The following is a 25,292-nucleotide window of genomic DNA, read 5'->3' on the forward strand; positions in this document are numbered from 1 at the left end:
AGGATTGTGACAGGAAGGCTCCCCCTTTCCCCCCCGCTGTTCTGTGCCTTCGGGAAGCCATGGCCCAGAGCCGAGAGGCAGCCAGGCGCCCTGTGCACCAGTGTGCTCCAGGCAAAGACAATTTCCTACGGAAGGCAGAGAAATAGAGCCAAACCAGCCCTGTGTCCAGACAGAAGCGACTAGAAAATGCCAGGAGGGGAACCGGGTGCATGGGGCAGGGTGGAGCAAGAGGAAGTGTCTGGAAACTGCTCTTCCCTGCCTGGTTGCTCTGAGTCCACACATGGTCGGAGGCTGGAAGGAAGGCCCAGCTGGGAGGGGCCGCCACTACCATCCAGTCCACCCCCTTATGTCCAGGTGGGGAGCCCAAGGCCCAGAGAAGAAAGGGAACTGTCCAAAGCTGCACAGCGGTTTAGAGACAGGGCACTGCTGTGACACCCTGAGCCGATGCTGGGGAGTGTGTGTTGGGGCCTGCTGCCCAAGTGTCTGGGGGTCACAGTCTTCGCCTCCCGACAGTGCCCCCATGGCTCACTTGGTTCTCTGTCGCTAATGGAAAAGCAGCATTCCTGGTGATGTTCTAGAAGCTTGAACCCAGTTGGTCCTGATCCAAAAATGTGTCCAAAGCCAATGTTTGGCTGCTGTTAGGAGGTGTCTACATGCAATTCCACATACAGAGCAGCTACTGTATCCTAACCGTGGGCACAGACCGTGAAGCACACAGGCTGGGACGTGATCGGCTTCTGACAGTCCCAGAAGCACACTCCAGTCAGGAGGCCCTGAGAAGCACCCAGAACATGCGAGGCACTACGTGACCAGGCAGCTTGAGGACAGCGGCAGCACCGTGCTGATGGCCCTGATGAAGGCCGCTCACACCAGCAGTTTTCTCAAGTGGGGGGACTTACTCTGGACACCGATTTCAAGCCCCTCCCCAGCCCAATATTGTAACGACTAGCCACCCTGATCCCAGGGTTTGATGGCAAGGAAAAGAACCAAGGAAGAGAAACACAAATCTCTGGGTTTTCATTCCATCTGTGCTGTTTCTGAGCTGCGTGACCTTGAGCCAATCCCTTTCCCTCTCTGGGCTTCCCTTTTCTCCTTTGTTAAATGAAAGAATAGTCTGGATGAGCCCTCAGATCCTTCCAGTCCCAAGACTCTGACTCACATGAACTCAAGGAAGACCTGCCCACGCCCGTCTGGTCCAGAACTTTCTCCTTGTATGATTTCCTCTGCCGTGCAGACCTCAGAGATTGTAATGGGGGTATCCTTGCCTGAATATGGACTTAAAGAATGACTCCACTTTACGGAGCAGGAAAACCATTCTAAAAGGAGAATCCCCTTTCTTTTTACTTTCTCTCATCATGTTCCCTGGAAACACATAGCCCTTGGTGGCACCAAACTAACCCAAATTAAACCAGCTTTCCCCGGGGGAGGGGGGGGATAGTTTTTATTGCATCTCAATGACCTCAGCAAAGACATCACTTGATTTTTTGATGCTGAGGATATTTTGTATCTAATTCTGGTGCTCTTTCCCCCCTCATTCTTACACTGAAACTCTTTTTGGTACCCAAAGTATAAGCCTGCACTTTGACCTTTCAGAGATGTTCTTGAGTTTAAAAGAAGGTGTTCTTGAGTCTAAATACATGCTTCACTATAGCTGTGTGCATCTCACACCGTCCCTGGGCAGGCTTCCTTGTGCAGGGCACAGCCTGCGTAACTGTACATGGCAATCCTGGTCTTCAGAGTGGTCCATATTGTGCTTCCTCAAACAAAAGTCGAACTTCTCTTTTCTTATGACTTCTCAGCCTTGACAGCTGAGATAGAAACCTTTAAGTGTTTAATTCCTTATATGAAGTCAGTGGTTCATTTGAGATGCCGTCATCCTCTGCCTACCCAGCGTCTGAAGCAGAAGAGAAATGGTCTTGGAGAAGCACGGCATCCAATCCCATGCAGATCTTTCTAGAAAGCCTGGCCTTATCTAGAGCTGAGCCCTCTGTCCTTTCCTTCTCTCGGCCTCTGTCCTGGGTACAAATTGTTCAGAACAGAAAGCCTCAGTGACATACTCAGAGCATACTGTCACTTCTGCCCCATTCTATAGCCAAAGCATGCCCCACAGAGTAGGGAAGTACCATGCATTTCAGGGAGCACTCCAAAGTTGCATGGAAAAGGCTTGGATACAGGGGGGTGGGGCAGGTAAAGAATTGGGATCATTGAGGAAATGAACCTACCACACCGCCACCTTCTCCCATACTTTGTCCATTCTTCAGACCCTCTTTCTGTGTCTTCAACTGCTCCTTCTCTGCTTGATCAGACCCCGCCCCAAAATATGTGAAAACTTTCCCCTCTCAAGGAAAAAGTACTCTGTATTCCTATCAAACAATCTACCACCCTCTATTTCCCTCTCCATTTTTCAGGGAATTTGTCTTAGGAAAGAAAGAATATAAAATATAGACATGTGTATAAGATAATAAAAAGCATATAAAAGATATGGAACAGTGTTGTTCCTCACAGTGAAACTGAAGCAATGTAAACTTCAACAGAGGAAGACTTTGGCAAAGTACCACACAGGGTGGGGGGGCTGTTCATCATCCAGGCGTCAGAAATGATGGTCACAGAGGTGACGCAACACTGGGAGATAAAGTAAATTGGAAAAATATAGACCACACAGGGCACCTGGGTGGCTCAGTCGGTTAAGCGTCTGCCTTTGGCTCAGGTCATGATTTCAGGGTCCTGGGATTGAGTTCCGCATCAGGCTCCTTGCTCAGCGGGGAATGCGCTTCTCCCTTTCCCCTCCCTTTGCCCCTCCCCCCTGCTCGTGCTTGTTCTCTCTCTCTCAAATAAATAAATAAAATCTTAAATATATATATATATGTACATATATATATAATACACACACACACACCACTTATAAGCCTATTATCCCCATGTTCACAAGATAAACATAACATGTAAAACTGATGAAACCTGAATTAGATCTGTGGGTTGGACCAAAGTCAGTTTCCTGGTTTTGCTATTACTCAATATTTATGTAAGACATTGGGGGAAACTGGTTGAAGAGAACATGGGAGCTCTCTGTTCTATTTTTCAAACAAGAGTGAATTTATAATGATTTCAAAATAAAAAAAAATTTTAATGCCTCCAATCTTAAACAGAAAGAAAACGCCTGGAAAAATTAAAAGAGTACATTATGTGATGGAAACATAGGCAATTTTCTTCATCTTTTCTTTTTCTTAACGAATTTTTCCATTTTTTAAGATCAATGTGTTACCATGTGAAGGAAATACCCACTGTATTTTTAGGAAGGGAATCTTAAATTCTCTTAGCTGGGTCAGGGCTCCTGCTCCCACGGACACAGTGTCCCTCGCGGCCTCCCGCTGTGGCTCTACTCCGTCCCGTAGCCACCTGCCTGCCACACAGTGCACTCCCTGAGGTCAGAGGCTGTGTCTCCATCACCCTTGGGCACCTCCTCTGCTTCCCCTCTGGTACCCAGACTGGGCTTCATACCACCTGACTCATAGGTATTGAAGCAAAACTCCACTGGGTATTGGGGTACAGAACCCATGTTTTCAAGGCACAAGGAAGAGCGCCCTTTTCAAGGGCTCACAGTCTCCAGGCAGGTGTGTGTTTAATCCAACACCGCGAAGCCGAAGACAGGGATGGACGGAGGGTGGGAGGAGCACAGAAAGGGAGGAGCCAGCTATGCCTTGGGTTGCAGGGAGGCCTTCACTGAGGAGATAACACTGGGGCTGGGCCAGGGGTCGAGGACGAGGTGATCAGGTGGCCAGCTCAGAAGGGTGTTTTCCAGATAAAGGATGACCTTGGACAGGCACGTGGAGACGTTGAAAAGCACAATGGTGCACAGGGCATTTCGAACCCATCATTTTCATCCTGAGGATGTTTTCTAAATTTATTTATTTATATCAAAGTATGATTCATGTACAATGTTATATTGATTTCATGCATACAACGTGGTGATTTCCATACATTCCATACATTACTCAGTGTTCAACACGGTATCTTCCTCATCTGTCACCACACAACGTTATTACTACAATATTGACTACATTCCCCATGCTGTACTTTTCATTTCAATGTTTTAACTAGACATATTTTTAATCAGAATTACATAAATACTAATGAAATTTTGTTATTGCGATTAATTTTTTTCAGGGCGCCTGGTGGCTCAGTGGGTTGAGAGTCCAACTCTTGATTTTGGCTCAGGTCATGATCTCAGGGTGGTGAGATCGAGCCCTGCGTCTGACTCCATGCTTCTCCCTCTCTCTCTGGCTCTGCCCTTCCCCCTGCTCACAAGTCCTCACGCTTTCTCTCTAAAAATAAATTAGATAAATAAAATCTTTAAATCGTTTCATATTTTTTCCTTACTTCTCTTACTAGAATTATTTTTGCCATCTATTCCTTTTTTCTTTTGCTTTGCACAGCAAAGATTTTATTCATTGATCTGTTTATTTTGTTCATATCCTCTTGTGCTTATTAAAACTTTTGCCATTATGAGGGAGTATGCCTTTATCCCTATCCACTTTGACTTTCACTGGCCAAATTTTGTATAAATTAATATGGTCTAGGATCTCTCATGGTTTCTTCAATTTTTTGGTTACAAAATAATTTTACCAAGTGTAATTTTTGCCATTGTCACTTTTATTTTGTTTTCATTTTTTTTCTACCACAAATAGTCACAATGAAGTGAATAAACTGCTGAGCATTTGTTTTTGTTTCTTAGATGATCTGTGAGAAAACTGAGTGGATTTGTGAGAACTACAGAGAGACAGATGAAGAGAGAAAGGACACCAGAGGCAAAGCCTCCAAGAGACAGAGACAGGCCACAGAGCCCCTGCCATGCTGCCTGCCAAACATAAATTCAGGGAGGGGGCTCACTGTCTCCTTTGGCTTGGAAAACAAAGCTCACCGCTCTTTCAAGGAAGAGGAGAAAATCCATGGTCCCTACAAAGTCGCCTTCCCCAAGTCCAGCCCACAACAAAACAAGTACAAGACGTGTGAAGAGACAGAAAAAAGCAACCTGTTGTCAAGAGAAAAAGTGATAAGTAGTTCTCAGTGGAAATTTTTAAGTAGAGGTAAAAGACATCCGTTGTATATTTTAGAAGGACCTCCCCCCCCCGCCCCCGCCGCCCCGGTAGCCAGTGACCTAAGGTCCATTGACAAAGGACTGGCCTAGGAGAAGACAGTGAGTCCTCCTGTGAGCAGAATCTTCTCAGGGCTCTAAAGGAAGGTAACGAAAGTAAAGATGAAGGTCCTGCAGATCTGTGAGTTTTGTGGTTATTCGAAGATCACAAAACAATAGGGCTGGAAAAAAAAATCTTAGCGTTCTGTCTACCCTTCTCATCATATGTGGGGAAAGTCGGGACTCAGGGAGGCTACGTGATTTTCCTAAAAACTCACAACTGTTTCAAAGACAAACCAGGATTAGAACCCAAACCCAATAACTTTCCCATGTCACATGTGATTGTCCCTGTGACAATCCTGTGCTAAAACAGGGTCTCTGAGTGACTAACTACGTGCGTTCTCACAGGGGGAAATCCTAGCCGTAGTTTCTGAGACAACATCAAAGTGTCATTTCTTCTTTTTTCTCCCACATAGAATGACGAGGTTTCCAGTAACGCTGTCAGATAGCAACCCAAAGTCATCACAAATCAGACTTAATGCCCAGTCACATAAGTGGTTGAGATTTGAGGCTACTGAGATTAGATTTCTAGAAATATGTGCGCTCCTACTCACATTTGAATCTGTTGAATTGTTGCCCAGAAGTAACACGATGCAGTCGTGGCTGTGGCTTTGATCCATGGTCGTGCCATTAATATCATCTAGGGAAAAAGGAAAATCCATTCCATGACCTCGGTTTGCACCTCCAAATGCTGCTGTTGGCAGCACATAGCACTCTGGGAGGGAGGTCTGTGAATGGATCCTGTCTTCTCCCTGAACAAACTTGAGGCATTGACTTTGGTCTGTGGATCACTCTCCCCGCAAAAGACAGCCACCCCGACCCACCCAACCCATCCCTGGGCTGCCTTTTTTGTTTCTTCCCTACAGAAGGAGCAGGTTTGGGATGTGAGGACCAGGAGTCCAGCTTGGAATGTGTTGTCTGAGATGCCTATTAAACGTTGAAATGGAGATGTCGAGGCTATGGTTGGATATGCAAGTCTGGAGTTGAAGAGAAGGTCTGTGAATAGTTGGAAGGGTTCAGGAAGGCACAAACCCTTTGAAAAACACCCAGTCTGGGTGGTATCTTCAGCAACTGTCCATAAATGGAGTGGGAAGCTTGCACGGCTATCTAGTACACCAGCTGACTGTACCATGTTCTACGGAGCTGCCTTCATCTGTTACACCTCTTATCTTCCCCTATTTGAGGCTGCTCTTGTCTAATCTCTCAGAAAGTCATTTCCAAGTAATGACATGCCTGACAATGAAATGGGTTCCTTCCTATAGAAGTCAGCTCCTTCTTAGTCCCCAAAGCTGGTCTAGCCCAGTTTCAGTGCAACTGGGTCTTTCAACCCTTGCAAGAGGGCCTGCCGCTGGCTGGGACTTGGTGCTGGTGCTCAGGATGGGGTGCTGAGAGAACCAGAATAGCCCAGGTAGGGGTTTGGCCACGACCCCTAAGGTTCCTCCCTACTCTACAATGGATGAAATCCTCCCATTGGTTACAGAGGGAAAGAGGCTAAGCATCCCCCATGGGCCAGGTAGGTAGCATTGATTTTATGCACATCATCTCATTTTATCCCAAGCACAACCCTGTGAAGCAGGCAGCCCCATACCCGCTGCTTTTACTAATCAGAAAACCCAGGCTCCAGAGATCAAATCTCTGCCCAAGGTCACATGGTTCGTCACTCATGTCTGGATCCTTGTGACTTCAAAGGCCACGCTCTTCCTGCCACCCACACTGCCCCCAGAAGTCCAAAGTGGGGATACACACCTGGGGAAGTTTTGGGTCCTTAGGAACTTGCAACTGAATGTACTGATGACATATACCTGGTGGGTTAGAGGGGAGTCTATGCAAACAAAAGCGTGTGAATGAGAAGTAGCCACTGACAGCTTGTATTTCCAAACCACATGTGGGAGATTCAAATCTTTCCAGACTAACCATGGCAGAGGATCAGAACCCACAGCACAAGGTGAGGGTGTATGTACATGAGTGTGTGTTCCCTTCGGGCGTAGACCTGCATGTCAGTATGCGTGAGGATGGTCTCTTTCACACACAAGGGTGTGTATGTGTATGAACGGATCGGAAAGCATGTCTCATGAGGGAAACAATTAATATATTTCCTTTTTCAAAGCATAGATGACAAAACAAAACAAAAGAATCTTCCTCTTTTATTTATATGATAGTCTTCAAAAATCTATTTTCTCTGTTCTGTTCTATTGACTTAATGTGTCTGTTTTTGGGCTGGTACCATACTGTCTTGATGTTACAACTTTGTAATAAAACTTCAAGTCTGGGATTGTGATCCCTCCAGCTTCGGTTTTCTTTTTCAACATTACTTTGGCTATTCTGGTTCCATACAAATTTTAGGATTATCTGTTCCAGCTCTGTGAAAAAAAGTTGAGATATGTGGAATTTAAGAAACAAAACAGATGAACATAGGGAAAGGGAAGGAAAAATAAAATAAGATGAAAATAGATGGGGAGACAAACCATAAGAGACACTGAACTCTGGGAAACAAACTGAGGGCTGCTGGAGGGGAGATGGTTGGGGCGAACGGGTAATTGGGTGATGGGCATTAAGGAGGCACTTGATGGAATGAGCACTGGGTGTTGTACGCAACTGATGAATCACTAAATTCTACCCCTGAAACTAATCATACAGTATATATTAACTAAACTGAATTTAAATTAAGAATTTTAAAAAAAAGATCTATGTGACAGGCAATTTTTCTGTGATTTCAAACCATTTTTTATCCATTTAAAAGTGCACAAACTGGGCAATTCTGGGTTCTTAGGAACCAATCACAAGGAAGCATACATCATGACTTACCCAAATAGTAACTAAACTCTTGCTGGTCAGGTTCTCTGGAAATTCTTATCTAGGGATTGCACGTGTTGGGACCAGTGAAACCAGACCTGCCCAATGGGCTGAGGGAGGGGTTGGGAGAGGGGAAAAGTTGGTAGATTTCAAGCCAGAGGACCTTCTGCCTTCTTTATCTGCTTTTTCTGGAACTGCCAGAATTTAGCAGGAACCAGGGGCCACCAGCTAATTTTGACAAGTGCTTCAAGTCTTCTACCGGGGTGCACAGGCTTGAAGAGAAGAGTTTACCGGCCCAACCAAAGTTGCCAGTATCCCCAGCCTTCCCCACACTTGAAGCACAGTTGGAAGAAGAAGGGCCACCTGTCAGGGCCAGCAGCCTGTGGGAAAGATTTCTGGGAAGGGCTGGACCAGAAGGCCTCTTGCTGAGGATTTCCTCATCCAAGCCCTCAGCTACCTGGGAAGCAGGCTTTTGACCTTCAGCAGGACTTCTCTGACTTCCCCGAACAGGGAGGCATCTTGGCGGCCCCTCTACCCCAACAGAGACGGGAGCTTCATTGTGTCGTCAGGTTCAGGGCGCACCGTGCATCTCCAGCATACAGCACACTGCTCGGCCCACAGTAGAGACTAAACAAACAGGTGTTGAATGAACGAAAACATTTACCTACCCCCGCTTCCTGCTCTGCCCAACCAGATTTTCCCAGGATAGCTCAAATGGCAATTGTTCTTTTATACCTCTGAACCATCAAAAGGAGTGTGGATGCTGCCTGCCACTCAAAAGGAAAGATGATCTAGGTGGATTAAATTTAATTCAGCAAACATTTATGCACATGCGGGGCCAGGGAGCAGCGAAATGCCAACTAAGTGGTAGAGATTCTAAGTCTGTGGCATCTTCAATAATTGATCACAGCCTCTTTTCCCTGTCGGGCCAGAGGTGGCCTAGGGACTGTCTCGGCAAAACCGTCCAGGCAGCCACTCAGTGGGATCCGAACTGGTACTTGGAGTGGAAGCTCTTGCCATCCTGACAGTGGGTATGTGCCCGGCCCGGCTTCTGTATGAAGCTTGGTAAATGAAGCATGAACCAGAAGCTCTTGAACTCTAGAAACCTATAACAGGGGAGGAAATAAACACCTGGAGAATGAGAGGCCCCTTCCTTCCTGCCTCCCAGATGGGTCACCGGTTGCATGATTTTGAGAACAAGATGCGTTTCTGCTCAAGAAACCGAGAAACCCCAAGCGTGCCCTCAGAACCACAGTAAACACGGACGCTCTGATCAGGGTTCCCCCTCCCATGCCAGGATTCGGCCCCTTCAAGGCGAGCTGTCCTCCTCTTTACGACAGGACCCTGAGCTCCTTCTCTGGAGTTCATGTCATTCTGGACTGCAGGCTGTTCCCTGGACACCTGCCAGCAGGCGCCACCCCACCTCAATGCCCACCCTCTCCCATCCTCCTTCTGGAAATGGCCCGGTTGCAATGACTTTCAGAAAAGCTGCTGAATGTGAGATTGTTTGGAAACTCTGCACCGAGATGCCCCAGGGTCTTCTGTTCAGCCATTCTCACCGGTAAAGCCCAGCTTCCCCAGAGACTCTGTTCTGTGCCAGGAACCTGAAGACCTCAGCAGTCTCTTTGGTTCCCGGAGTGTTATTTCAAGGCTCAGGGGCAATGTGAACAGCCAGCTGCCCCGGGGGACACTTGCCCAAGAGCATCCTCCCAGGGGACGGTGCATCACCAGCAGGGAGCCCGGGACCCAGGTACAAGGGGGGTAAGCAGTGTGTCATCTTCACTCATGCTGTGCTGTCACCACTGCCCCAGACACTATCATCTTTGTCATCGCCCCCGAGCAGGCAGTAAGCCCCTGCCTGGGGCGCTTGGCTTCCATTGTGTAGCAGTGAGAGTCCAGTTGGGGAAAGAGGTTATCCGCACACGGTGGCCAATACAACCCAACAGCTCCGGTGCTCACAGTTGAATCAGCGCAACGGCACAGACACTCCCGAGATTACACGGGTTCTGGGAAGCATACTCAAAAAGAAAAATAAAATTAGGGGCGCCTGACGTTAAGCATCTGCCTTCAGCTCAGGGCGTGATCCCAGCGTTCTGGGATCGAGCCCTGCATCGGGCTCCCTATTCAGCGGGAAGCCTGCTTCTCCATCTCCCACTCCCCCTGCTTCTCCCTCTCCCACTCCCCCTGCTTGTATTCCCTCTCTTGCTGCCTCTCTCTCTGTCAAATAAATAAATAAAATCTTTAAAAAAATGAAATTAAAAAATAAAAAATAGAATTAGTATTTGAGTCAAATATCTGCTTAGCTTACTCGTATAGTTGGTATTTTTTGTATTTTCCTTAAAAAGCTCAAATGAGTCTTTTGGGCTCCGGGCACAAGGAATTACTAGGTATGATTTCTCATTTTTTTTAAAAAAATGCAGTCAATTATTTTATATTTTAAATAAAGAGTATATTACAAATGTTGAGTTCTAAACATTTGCCTTTAAAATAACATGCTGTTTGCCAGAGTTGGTGACCTGGATATTTTGGAAGGAGGGGAAAGGCCCTGCTCAGAGGTAAAACTGAAGAAACGCGGTCTTGTTTCATCAAACATGATTTTGTCACCAACTAACACGAAACATCAGCTACATGCCCTCCTCCTTCCAGGACAGAGACTGGGCCATTTGGATCACGGAACAGAATCAAGAAGCAGCCAGGTCCACCCGCCCATGGGAAAATCGGATGTTTACGTTGTCTGAAAGAATCCTATTTCCCCCAAAAGGGTCAATTCAGCCCTGCACATATTCCCTACAAACGACCTTTAAAAGCCTGTCACTGGAGGTCCCTTTCCCGTGTTGATCACATCCTGCCTTGTCCCTGCTGTCACTTGGGTAATTCCTTGCCATACTTTGGGTTGTAGCTTAGAGGTCGCTTCTTCCGGAAGTCTTCCCAGCCTCCCGACTCAGTCGTGTCCCTGCTTTACACCCCTAGCCGTCTCTTACCCGGGCTCAACTGAGCTCCAAGTTCTGCGAGGGCAAGAACTCGTCTGCCTGTCTTGCGAGGCTCGGCACAGTGTCAGCCCCCCGGCATGGGCTCAAAACACATTCAGTGAATGAATGAGCACACCTGCAGTGAGCGAACAAACAGTGCTGGAGGACTAGGAACTCTCCTCACTTTTCAGGTGTGAGGTTCTCAGAGCCAGACCCACAGAGGCTCTTCTCAAATACGTGCCCTTTCAGGCAGACACATTTTCTCTCCCATACAGAGCGAAACAAATGAAAATGTGCTAAGATACACAGCCTTAGCTTTCTTTTAGAACAGGGATGGGCAAACTCACGAAATCGTTTTACTGAGCCATGCTCATCCGTTCACAAGCCTGTGGCTCCTTCCACGTTACATGGGCCGGCTTTAGGGGCTGTAAGGGCATTCATCTGGCCTGCAAAGCCTGGAATGGTCAACAGCCCGGCCCTTTACAGAGTGTGCTGAGCCTGGCTTTGGAACACCAGAGTAGACGAGGATCAGAAGAGGACTCGGGGCAAACACAGTTCGGGGGACAGGGAGCATGGGGGTGGGGGTGGGGGTGGGGGCAAAGGCACAGCCAGGGTAGCGTCTGGGCCCCCGGAGGAGCCTCGGAGCCCGCCACTGCCCTGCCCCCCCCCCCCCCCCCCCCGTCCAGTGCCAAGAAGCACGAAGAGTAAGGCGTTGCTGTAAGACACCCTGGGATTCACTGCATCAGAGCTGACTGCCTCAGGATCTTAGCGGGTTAGCTCGCCGCCCTGAGCTTAGGCTTCTATATCTTTAAAAGAGAAACCGCCTATATCACAAGGTTTTCATGAGACTCAGAGGACGAAGTGTCTCTCAGAGCTAGTATGGGGCAGAGTTTCCAAGCAGACTTGTTCCAGATCCAGGTTCAAATCCTGACCCGCGTCTCACAACTCTGGGGCCGCGGGAAGCACCCAGCTCCTGGGGACCCCTTTCCACACCTCTTCCATGAGGGGGGCAGCACTTTCCAGCATGGATCGCTAAGGATTAAGGGGCATAAGCAGGTACGCAGCAGCACAGACTCCGGCAGTCAGGAGGTTCGCTTTGCTGTCACTGCCAAGTTGTCGAGCACAGACCCTAACGCATGGCAGGTGCACAATAACTCTGAGGTTCTTGCGTCCTTCCTCCCGCACGTGGTCAGGACCTCCCCCAGGAATTCCCAAGCCTGTCCTGCTAATAACTTGTTGAGTGACCCTGGGCAGCTCAAGGGGCCTCTCTAGATCACAAAAACGTGGCTTATAAAATGATGGGGCTGGTCTGGTCATTTCTAAACCTGGTGATAAAAATCTCTTGGGACCTCATAAAACACTCAGCCTCCCTAGCTCTTTCCTTAGAGATTCTGGCTCCCAAGGTCGGGAATGGGCCCCAGGTTGGAAGCTGTCATTTAAACAAGTGTCTCAGGTGATTCTTGACTGCCAGGTACTTTGGGAAATACGGGGCTCCATGAGCGCTAAGGTCCTTTAGACTAAAAACTCCTGCCTCCTTCAACACCAGCGTGCATGCGTGTGTGTGTGTGTGTGTGTGTGTGTGTGTGTGTGTGTGTGTGTGTGTGAAAGAGAAAGAGAGAAGGGGAGGAAGATATGTCTTTGGGCTGATGAAACTGTCAACCAGGCATTACGCTTCAGAAGGATGTTACGTTGTCAGCTTTCGAGAATTAGTCACCACATGACCGTTTCCACGCCCAGGCAGCCAATATGCAGACGTGACTGATCACATCTGTCTTCTGACTCACATTTGCTTTCCTCCAGACACCTCTGTCTCTTCTGAGAACACAGAAGGACCAGGGCCTGCAGCTGGAGCATCCCCACCAGCCGTGCCCGAAAGATGACCTTCCGTGAGTTTCTAGAAAACTCACTGTCCTGTCCTCCCCTTTTGGCCCAGGCCAGGGCCCCAGAGGGCCAAGTCTGAGGGAGGTGAGCCTGAAAGTGGAACCCCCAGGGGAAGGGCAGCACCAAGGGCAAGCTGGGGAGCTGGAGGGGGTGGGGGGTAGTGGCTGGCTGTGAGGCCAGAAGCCTGCTGGGGAGGCCAGGGCCGAGTCCCGCACCTGACACTTACGTCAGCATGCCTGGGGTCAGCTCACTTTACATGTCCAGCTCTCAGTTTCCTATCCCAAAAATACTTCCTGCGCGGTTGTTGTGAGGGTTGAGATCACGGGTGAGACTGTTCTGTAAACGCTAAAACTGCCTGGTCACATGCCCCTCTAACGGTGCACGCCCCTCTTCCCCCGTTCTCTTGAAACCTGCACCTGCACACCCCCAAGTTTCTAGTGACCAGGCCGAGGGTTTTTTTTAGCTCCTTAGACTGTGGGGGTGCAAATAGCTGTGCACCTGGAGAGTCCTTTAAATTATTCTCCCTTCTCGAGCCCTATTTTCCACCTCCGGGGGAAGGCATGACATCCCTGGGGTCCAGGTGCATAGCCTTGGGGTGTGTGGGGACAGGGAGGACCCAGAGGGTGAAAGGAGAGAATGCCCTGGAGACTCAGAGGGTGGCAGAGTGCTCTGGGCTCAGCTACGTGGGGATAGACTTCCCGGGGGATTGACGGTGTGAGCTCAGAGATCTCTGTGCATTTGTGTTTGTATTTGTAATTGCGAAGATGCCTTTGGGGTGTGTGTGTGTGTGTGTGTACACGCACTGAGCCTATCCACGTGGCCACGCAGAGCTCTTTTTTATTCTCCAGAAGTAGACTCACTGCTGGTCTAACAGTGGTGTCACACTCACGACTCACTGAATTGCAGCCCAAGCACTAAAATTGCAAGGCCATGGTTTTGATTCTGACTGTCCCCCGGCTCCTGTCCATCGGGTCACAATTGGGGGCTGTAAGCCCCGTGGGTGAGTGGACCTCAGAGTGGACGCCCCACTCCTCCACCACGGCCCCCAGCCTCCTCCCACCCCCTTACGGCCCACATGCCTTGTCCAGGGAATCCGCACAGACCCTAGAGTTAGAGGCAAAGATTGCCAGACCTCAAAGAAGTCTTGTCCTCCTTCCAGACTAAAGATGATGACGCTCTGAAGCTCAGAGAGGTCGAGTAACCAGTCCAAGTTCACACGGCCAGTTGTTGCTATCCATTTCCCATTTATTCAGATAGACAAACATTCATTGTGTGCCTGGAGCTGTGTTGGGCACTGGAGCAGAGAACCAGGGAGCCTATCTTAGGTCAGGGGTTGAAGGAGGCTTCAGGAAGTGACATTTAAGCTACCATTTAGCAGAAGAGCAGATGAGGAGCCAGGCAGGCGATGGGGGGGGTGGGGTGGGAAGACTATCCCATGCAGGGGAAACTCCGTATGGATGTGCCCTGAGGTCTGGAAGGAGCTTCACATGTTCAAGGTTGCAAAAAGGCCTCACTGAGGATGGGAGGAGAAGTAGATGCCAACTCACAAGGAGTTCGAATGCTATCCTACCTGCAGAGGGAATGTTGCTGCTGGGGAGCAGAAAATTCTTAAAGGGTAATTTGTGGAGAATAGGTTGGCAGGAGCAGAAGCTGAGAGTTAAGTTCTGAGCTGTTCTCCACTGTTCTGTTACTTGCACCACCTCATTTAAACGTCCCCACATGGGGCGCCTGGGTGGCTCAGTCGTTAAGTGTCTGCCTCCCACTCAGGGCGTGATCCTGGCGTTCTGGGATCAAGTCCCACATCAGGCTCCTCCACTGGGAGCCTGCTTCTTCCTCTCCCACTCCCCCTACCTGTGTTCCCTCTCTTGCTGGCTGTCTTTCTCTGTCAAATAAATAAATAAAACCTTCATTTTTTAAAAAAAAAGGTCACCACAATCTTATGAGGTGGCCACTTTTATCCTCATTCCCCTGGGGCTGTCACGCATGCGAACACAAGGCTCAGAGAGGTTGAACCTTGCCTAGAGGCCACACAGCTGGTGAGCCACAGAGGCTGCATGCCGAGCCCATGCTCTTGCCTACTGAGCTTTCTTGCCCTTTCTTTAAAAAGATCACCTGCAGTGGGTGGTTATTGCCTTCCACTTATTCTTCAGCCCCCTACGATAGGACTTTGTCCCCCTCTGCTTTCTGCACCTGCCTGTGGTCACAGTGATATGCTATGTCCATTCCCCAGCCCATGACAACCTTTGATGCTGCCAACCACCCCTGCCTTGACTCCAGGGATATCACACTCCCCTGGTTCTCCACCCGCCTCTCTGGCTGCTCCTTCTCATACTTTTCTGGTGTTTCCTCCTGTGTTAGCTCTCTGTGGGTGGATGCTCCTTGAGGAATCTGTCCTAGGCCAACTCTTGCTTACTTGGGGACTTTGAATACACAGAGGAGGCTCCAGTCACACCTCCACACAGACTGCCAATTGCCTATGCCTAGCCCTTGCCCCAGTCTTGAGCTCTGAAACTATACTGGCACTTATTAGCATCATCTCCTCAAAAACAGCACGACTAGAGTCCCCAAACCTTCTACCATGTTTCTTCTGTTAATGACACCACTATCTACCCAATTTCCTGCTACAGAAATTTATTTTTCCCCCTCTGACTCCATTATTCCTACATCTAATGAGTCATTAAGTCCTCTAATTTAGTTTCTAAATTCTTTCTTTCCCATCCCTGTGCCCACTACCCTGATCTATGTCCTCATTAACCTCCTTGGCAAGGTGTACAGGGTGCCAGGGGTGAAACTAGGGTGAAGGGGCCTATGCCCTTCATCACGGCCCATTATAACAGCAAGCTCCAGCCTAGTTCATAGGCATCCAGCCTCTTCCAGAAATAGGATGCCATTCCAGCGCAGGGGTGGATAAGAGAAGACCAGCCTTCCCTAACCTGCATGAGCTATGGTGTATGGGTATGTGAAGTCTCTCCTGGGGAGGGCTCCATGCCCTCTTTCTCACCCAATATGGTGCTTCCCTACTCATCCCCTACTACATAGACACACAGCTCACTACTGCTTACTTGGTGGACAGATTCTAAGATGGTTCCCAATAACCCTCCACTCCTGGTATTCACACCCCTGTTTATTCCTCTCTCTTGAGTATGAGCAGGATCTATGACTTGCTCCTAACCAAAAGAATACTGCAAAGGTGATGCAATGTCATTTCTACAATTATATCACATAAACTCATGACTTCAGTCTCGCCTAGAAGACTGTTTCTATTGCCTTCTTGGCTTCCATGCTTCCATGAAACAAGTGGCGATTGTGGAGGGCTTCATGTCCAAGGAACTGAGAGTGTTCTCTGGGTGACAGAGAGTGAGGAACTGAGGCCCTCCCTCAGTCCAACAACCTGCAAGGAACAGAATTCTACCAACAACCTCATATGTGAACTTGGAAGTGTATTCTTCCCCAGTCGAGGCTCAGATGAGACCCCATCCCTGGCCAACACCTTGACTGCAGCCCTGTAAGAGACCTTGAAGCAGAGGACCCAACTGAACCATGTTCTGATTCCTCCCTCAGAAACTGTGAGAAAATATGCATTGTTTTAAGATGCTAAGTTTATACTAAATTATTACTTGGCAATAGGAAATGAATACATGTATAATCTCTTTTCCTGTTTGAACAAACTGAGGTGAGCTCTTTCTGCTGTAAGCAGGGGTGTACAACAAACAGAGGTGCACCAAACCCACTGAATTAGCCCATCTTATTGGCATCTCCTATACATCTTCTCCCACATTAACTTTTCTATCATTCCCTGAACCTGTATTTTCTCTGCTTGGAATATCTGCCCCTTTTTCTTGACCTGTGAATGTCCTTTTAACCACCCTGGACTGGCTGAAATGATACCTTCTCTGGGAAACCCTCTGCGATTAATCTCTGTAGTAGGATTCACAGCTCACTATGTATCCCTCTACGCTGCACCGCCTACAATGTCCTCTGGCCACCTGCACTCAGGTCTCAGTGCCCCACATCTCCTTTTATTTATCATTTTATACCCAGGGCCCATTAAATCATAGGGATACAATAAATGTGTGCTGAATGCACAAATAGTTCAGTCTAGTACACCTCCTCCACCAGGAATACCACAGCCAGCAATGGAGCTCTGTAACTATCTTGAGTGGAAGACAAAGCCTTTCTGTTACCATGGTGGCCCACCTCTAAGGGTGTTATCATATGATACTTATGCAAGTGGGGAGAACTACCTTTGCAGGGGAGCAGACATGGGTGAGTGAGAGGTCCCTTTGTTGTGCTTAGAGCCAGGATAGTTTTGGATGCACAAGCTAACCTGCAGTAGAACAAGGAGGGTGGGACAGTGGAGGAAGCAAGGCACCAGCAAGATAGTGTAAGCTGGGTGACACCAACCATGAGAAATCCCCAGTGAGGGAAAGGCCAAGAACAGAATGCCCAATGTTCATTTTGAAGTTGTTGTCTCTTAGAGTTGCTAGATTCAGAAAAAAAAAATGGGCACACGCAATAAAAAATTATTGTTCATCTGAAGTTCAAATTTAACTGGGTGTCCTGGGTATTAACTGGATCTCTATCTGTTGTGATTTAAATTCCTTTAAATTCCTTTTCAGTCAAGTCTGCAGTTGACACTGTGTCTTGGATGATTTAGAGGGTTTTGTGGAATTATATAAAAGGAAGAATTTGGGCTCTGGAGCCACTGGGGCACAGAACAGGAAGAGCACAGAGATAAAATGAACAAATTCAGTGGAATCAGGAGTTGAGAGTCAGAGACAACCACAAAGGGTAATCTTGGGGAAATTGTAGGAAGGGCTTGGAACTTTTTAAAGGCGGAATGAGGGCTTGGAGCAAACTTATCCAGGCAATCTTTCAAATTTGAGGAGGGAGCAGCCAGATGACACCTGGATGACATTTAGAACGCCTGTGGAGCCCTGAAGAGAGTCTGAGGAACTGTATTCTCTTCCTATCCATCCCTCCCCTCTACTTGGAGAATTTGGGATGTAAGAGCCCAATGAAGCAGCGAAGTTCTTCACCCGAGGGTCAGGGAGTGGCAGAGGTGTGATGGGGGGAGATGCACACCATAGCCTTAAAGAGGAGTTGAAAAAGCCCAAGGTTGGCTTTTGCAACACACACAATGGGGGAAGGTCTGGGTTGTCACCACATTCACGAGAACCTCTGATGTGAAGAATGTGTGCAGAGGGCTTACTCAGCACCCTGCTCCCAGCAATAAGATAGGTCTTGGTGGGACAGCATGACCCCCAGAGCCCCTAATGGGTTGGTCCAGTAGGACCTGGCCAGCTGCCCATTTGATTGGGGATTGCTGACCCACAGAATAGCCCTCTGCTCAGCCCAGCACTCCAGTTTTGAGGCCTTGGAGCTCTTCTAGGGCCAAATTCCATCAGGAATGGTTCCACACGAGTCTACTCTATCCACAATGGACATTCTGTTTTTCTCTAAACACACTGGCAATATTCATGCCTCGTGCCTTTGTACATGGTATTAAGACAACATAGTGTTAAGACAAGACCACGTATTCTTTAATACTCCTCCCTTTGAGGGGTGAGCCTGATTGCCCTCCCCTTGAGTGTGGGCTGGACTTAGAGACCCCCTTTTCCACAGGTGGAATAATGTAGAGAAGACGACGAGTGACTCCAGGGCCTAGGTCATAAGAGGCACCGAAGCTTCCTGCTCTTTTCCTCTCTCATCACTTACTCTGTGCCAAGCCACCTGACCTGTCACCGAGACACCCAAGAAGCCCAAGGAGAGGCCCGTGTAGTAAGGAAGTGAGGCCTCTTGCCAACAGCCATTAAGGGACAAAGGCCTCTGCCAACTGCCACGTGGGAGTGCGGGGAAGCAGATTCTCCAACCCCAAGGAAGCCTCCAGGTGTCTGTAGACCCAGACAGCATTCTTAAGCAGTCTCAGGGGAGACCTTGGGCCACATCCACCTGACGAAGCTAGTTCTAAATTCCTGGCCAGCAGAAGCACAAGACAGTAGATGTTGTTCCAAGCTGCTAAGTTTCGGGGTAGTGTGTTATGCACAATAGACAACTATACACAAAAGCTCCTTCCTGGACTTAAATACCCCTCCTTCTCTACCTGACAAACTTTCTGCCATCCTTCAAAACGCCATGCAAATGCCATTCCCTTCGCATCACCATCTGTGAGGTGCGGGGTCCGGTTAACCGCTCTTCCTCTGGCGTTCCTTAGGCAGGTCCCGTCCAGGTCTGCCTCGGCCCTTACTCTGCGGGACTGCAGTGATGCGCTTACTGTCTCTCTCTCACTGGGATCAGAGCTCCTGGAGGGACTATGTCCTACTCATCTTTGTAACAACAATGCCTAGCACAATGGTAACGCTCAGTTACTATTTCTTTAATTCCTTAATTTAATCAATTACTACAGAGAGAGGCTGCATCACATGGTGTCCTCCTCCTTTTTTTTTAATTGATGAAAAAATTTCATCTGAGAAATTGAGTTGATTTGTGGTACTACCTGGTAATTGGTGTTGCTAACATCTTCATATGGCTTTCCTATTTTCATATTTCTTTTGTTAGCTTAGCCAACAAGGGTTGAGAGGTCGTCTCTTTGTTCCAGGGACTAGGAGAGGTACCCTTGCAACAGGGAGGTCAATCAGACCTGAGCTTTCTAGCACATTAGTCACTAGCTGCATATGGCTATCTCAACTTAAAATTTATGGGGCACCTGGGTAGTTCAGTCGGTTAAGCGACCAACTCTTGATTTTAGCTCAGGTCATGATCTCAGGGTCACGAGATTGAGCCCCACATCAGGATCTGCACTCAGTGGAGAGTCTGCTGCAGATTTTGTATCCTTCTCCCTCTGCCCCTCCCCTCTACTTGCAAGTGCTCACACTCTCTCTCTCCCTAAAATAGATAAATAAATCTTTAAAAAAATAAACTTAAAATTTAGTTCCTCTGTCACACTAACCATTATAAGGGCTCCAGAGCCACACGTGTCTAATGGTTACCATATCAGACAGTGCCAGTATAGAAAATTTCATTATTGCTATATGTGTTATTGGACAGAGCTGATTTAGAAAACTTTTAAGATATATTAGCAATGGTAGAGGTGAGGAGGATCTAAGCTGAAGCCACAAGGATGAGATGGAGGGGCAGGATCTCTCTGAGACATTTAATGTCATGCAGAGTAATGAGACAGGATGCATTTGGGATGCCTTGTAGGTCTCTCCCTATGGTAAATGGGTAGATGATGAATGGAACCCTTCACTAACATAGTATGCACAGGAGAAGGAGCAGGATTTGGGAAAAGGGGATAAAATCAGATTTGGGTCTAGAGAGTAAGAAGTAAGGCTGGGACAGGACAGTGACGTCTGGAAGGCTGCTGGGTCTCAGAATGTGGTGTGGGAGTCTGTGTGAAGAGAGGGCTCCAAGGAAGGAGCAGTAGCCACGGGTAGGGGCTGGAGCCATGCCCCACGGTGAGGGCACTCGGGGAAAGCAGGCAGCATGAGATGGCTGGTGGTCACATCAGGGCCTGGGGAGCACTGGCTTTAGGGCAGGGTTTTCAAACTGTGGGTGGGTTGTGAAATAGAATAGATCTCCTCCAGTGTTCAGAAATGGTATTGAAAACATTAACATGTTGTGCATACAATTTCAGTAAAGATCTTTCCCCGAAACTTTTGCTATGATTATATCTACATATCTATCTGTCTATCTATCTATCATCTATCTATATCTATATATATTTATACACTTGGTTACAAGCTAAAACACATTTTTCTGGTTGTGGTCCAACTAGTTTGAATGTTACAGATTTATAAAATGAATACCCCAGACTGTAACATGGGACACGGAAACTGGGATGGTATCCTTTTCCTTATCACCACCTGAAATCCTGGCATACAGTAGACAGTAAAGACCAAAGGAATGTAGCTAGAGGGTAAGAGAAGAGAGAAATAACCCAGTGTCAGATGTCAGGGATTTAGCAGTATTGAGAGCACGTGTGGCCTCATCTCTGCAATTTCTGCGCACTGGCGGAGCAGAAGCCAGCCCGCAGAAGTAAATGGTAGTTGAGGAAACAGAGTGGAGACAAATGACCTTGGAAATTGAGAGGCATTTGTTTTGTTTGTTTTGTATTGATGACATGAAAGTTCAATATGTATCCAGGAAAAGACTATATGCAAAAGGCACACTCTAGAACTTGTCTGACGACAAAACCGCTAGCCATATGTGGCTATTGAAATGAAAATCAATTAAATTTAAAATGCAGCTCCTTAATCACAGTAGCTAAGCGGCTGGCGTGCTAAGTGGTTGATCGAGTACTAAATGTCCACTGTATTGCACAGAGCTGAATAGAACATATCCATCATGGCAAAAAGGTCTACTGGACAGTGCTGCTCTAGAAAAAACAGTCTTAATTCATCATGTCTATGCTGGCTTCAATAAAACAAGCCCAGTTAAATCAGTACATACTGCTCCCAACCTCCTCCAACCCAAAATTTTCTCCAAATCCAGCAGAGAAACCATTGGGAAATTCAGTTATGATCTGTACATGCTGTGAACTCACGTTTGGTCTCAGTGAGTGAGAGTTAACCTGGGGTTAGGTCAATGGGGGACATCAGGGAGGCTGCTGGACCTCAGGATGCGGTCTGGGAGCTGTCTGGGCATTCCGTATATCCATCAAATCCAGCAAAGGTCCGTGACAAGTAGAAGCAGCTCACGATTGCCCAGGACTGAATGCACAGAGGAAGAAGCTATGGGCCGGGGAATACGGTGACAAGTGCTGGGGATGGTGCCGGACAGGAAAGGTGGAGACTTCAGGGGGGGTAGAAGGAAGATAGTGGGTAAAATGGGACCATTACAGCAAAATCCCAGTTCTACAAAATTCAAACGACTAGTGAAGAACCGATAAACCATGTGTGTAATTTCTATGCGTAAGTTTCATGGTTTTTATACGGCACCTTGATACCAAAAAGCTATGTGGGAGAAGACTGAGGGGTTATTATCCATCAGAGCCATCCACTTCACCTCCAGTACGAAGGGATCTCACTGACTCGCCAAAATGAGGAAGCCACTTCTGGAATTTTAAAAATAAATTTCCAATTTTTTGGAAGAATCACTCTCCTTTTGAAATCACTTGCTCCCAAAGATAACGTTCATTTCTCTGTTCAATGAAAAAGTAGTTATTCCTCACAAAAACATGTTTACTTCTCTTCTCTTCCATCTCCGTTAGTGACTTGGAAGCCCCGTGTTCCACTTATCTTATCTCTTCTGCAATAAAACAGGAATTTGGAGCGGGCTCTGGACACACTTCTGAACCATAGTTTCTGATGAGGCAACTGAGGCTCAAGAAAAGTTAATTGACTTGCTCAAGGACCTGAGAATGACATATTCAAAATCTACTGCAAATAAAAATATTCCACTCAACAACATAGTGGAGCCTGAAAACCTCCCATTAAATGAAAGAAGCATGTTCTAAAAGAACAAAATTATGAATTCATTTCTAACAAGTTCAAGACCAGGCAAAACTCAACTCCACTTTGAGGTCCTTACACAGGTGATAAAACCACAAGGAAAAGGAGGAAGTATCACAAACGCCAGGATAGCAACACCTTGGGGAGGAGGGAGGTGACAGAACATGGGGCTCTGGAGGGACTTCGAAGGGGTCCACAACATTGGTTATACCCTGTGATAGTCACACACATAAAAAGTGAAGTACACATCTTCTCATCTCACGGGCTCAAAAATGACTTTTCAAAAGGCTCATTCATTTGGATTCACTAGTGCAGAATCAGTGGGAGTTCAAGGAGTTCAAGCTTGTGAGTTTTCTGAGAATTAACTGCTAAACTGTGGGGGGAGAGGGGCTCTGCCCGAGAGGCGCGGTGGAACACGGGTTACCACGGGGCTCTGCTGCTGCTGCGCTGCCCCCGTTCATCTTCTTCCGATTATAAGGGTTTCGGAGTGTGGTCCCTGGGGCTCTGTGAAGGTGAGTTGAGGGCTTCCTGAGGGAGTGCTAAGCAACCGAGCGGGACTCTGAGCCCCCCACGTCAGCCGCGATGGCTGCTCTGCCTCCAGCTGCCATATATGTTGGACATCCACAGGAAAGCTCATTTTAAAGAATGGCTTCTGATGCTATATAGAAGTATAGAAATATAGAAATACTAAAATTACTTTTCTTATTTTAAAAAAATTCTCTCTTCCAGACTATTCACGAAGACAAGGTCCTTCAGGCCTCCCTCTGGACCCTGGGCCCTGAACTCTTCTCCCTGACTCCCTATCTCACTCCTGCCAACTACACCCTCCCCGACTCTGTGCTGAGGAAAAGGCTGCTTGCTTTTGGGGCACGAGGGCCAACTCCAGCCATATAGGGTCATCCGGTGGTCATCTCTGGGGGTGGAGTGGTGTGGCTTCTAGAAGGTGGACTGCTCCAGTCTATACTGGACGGGGTGTGCAGCTGGGCCACCGGAGAAAAGTCAGGGGCCAGTTGAGGCCATTACTGTCTGGACCTCATGGAGCTAAGCCATGTACTTCTAGGTTGGATGTCCGTGTTTTAGATTTGTCAGCTGCTGGGCCTCTAGGAGCCTTGAGCTCAGGACCTCTGGCCTCCTCTCTGACCTGCTGGCTGCCAGAGCTGCTGACATAGGAGTCCTTCACTGTGCAGGCTGCCTGATCCCTGCTAGAGCAAGCTGGGCACTGTGAGAAGTGGTCATATGACTGCCCGGAGCCCAGCAACAGCAAGCTGAGGCCCAGGGAGCCAGAGCGGAAGGGGCCGTGCTCAGAAGGGCTGCCCAGGTGGGTGGGAACAGGGGAGCTTACCGGACACCAACACCAGCCCAGCCACTCACCATTCAGAGAACAATCTCCCTCCAGAGAAACTTGCCCATTGTGGCTCTGACACTAAATTCAAAGTCATAGACAGGCTGTATTATATAACCAAAGGCAACTGTTCCTCTTGGCCTCACTCCAGAATTTCATTATTAAAAACAGCTAAGACCATTTACTGAGTTATTACTACATTCCAGACATTCTGCTAAGCACTTGATGTACATAGCTGGGTCAATCTAAGTCAATCCTACCTACAGTTTAAGTCAGAGTTACCCGGTCCACACAGGTCCACAGAAACCTAGGTCTGAATGGTTTCGTCCGATCCACTGACGTAGCAATAGTCGTCACACTCATTCATGCGTGGGGCAAGCCCACCAAGACTGCCGTCTGTGCATCTCGATATCCTCCGCCGCCTTGCCATGCTCCCCTTCCCCAACGGCAGGGTTTCCTATTTTCCACTCTCCCATAATCCTCAGTCTCCCCAACCTTCATTTTCTAGGGGAAATAGGAAATTTCCCCTGTTTCCATAATTTGTTTCTCCGTAGGCTCCCACGAAAGCAAATACTGCCAATGCAGGGTCCCCAGCGAGCCCTCAAGGAGCCCAACTTCGAAGGACCCCAGGTTGGTTCTCAAACTTCTAGGACCTTCCATATGTGTGTCTACATTGATGGCTACCGTCCAATATTTGATGATCCTAGTAATTGCTCCAAGTTACCGAGAACTGATAAAATTACGCTCTGTAATCTGCATTTCTTGGCCAAATATTTAATCTCCCTCTGCATGTTTCCTTACCTACAAAATGGTGATAATGCTTGTACATACTTCACACTGCTGTGAGGATTAAATTAATACACACAAAGCACTTGAAACTATGCCAAACTCATTGAGTGTTAGTATTATTGTTATTAGTATTGCCATTCTATTACTTTTACTGAGGCAGGAAAGTGTGCAATGACTTTTGTCGATAATCCCATCAAGAAGCTAGAAGTTTGGAAGTGCTGGTGTTCTTGGGCTCATCTTTGGGTATGTGGGAAAGAAGCTGGCCCAGTGACTCCCATCGCCTGAGCTGCAGGATAGCCTAGAGACACAGCACCATAAGGCCACCAGAGATAAGAGATAATGGACCAGGGAGTTAGCTTGATCTCTCTTAAATTGCCAAAATAGATTCCCTACTGGGCAATACCCCTTTCTTCCAGTGTCTTAAAGAGATTGAATGACAAACAGATGAAGCTTTTTAATCAGAAAAACTGTGCTGATATTATGACCTCTTTTTCCTGTCATTTCATTGCTCCCCACCTGCTCCCCTTTGCTACACTTTCCAAAGATAGATCTGGCCTCCTGGCCTTTGGGAGAGAGTAGACCCAGCCTCTCCTGCTGATTCACTGGCTCCATTATTGGCAGTCCCATTTTCAGGGAGGGAGTGGGTAGATGACATGGCCTGCTGGGTGGCACCATCAAAGCTGAACCCAACCACAGACTGAAGAGTTGTGCATGGTAGTATTTGTATCATGAGCACACTGCTATGGAATCTACCGATTCTGAACACTGCAGGAATAAAAGTTTTGTTTTTATTAATCATTGGTTCCATTCAAAAGAAATCATTAGACTTCCATTTCCAGCCAAGATGAAATAAAAGGGGCCATCTTTACCCTCTT

Source organism: Ursus arctos, unplaced genomic scaffold (genome assembly GCF_023065955.2).
Source record: "Ursus arctos isolate Adak ecotype North America unplaced genomic scaffold, UrsArc2.0 scaffold_12, whole genome shotgun sequence".
Taxonomy (NCBI): Eukaryota; Metazoa; Chordata; class Mammalia; order Carnivora; family Ursidae; genus Ursus; species Ursus arctos.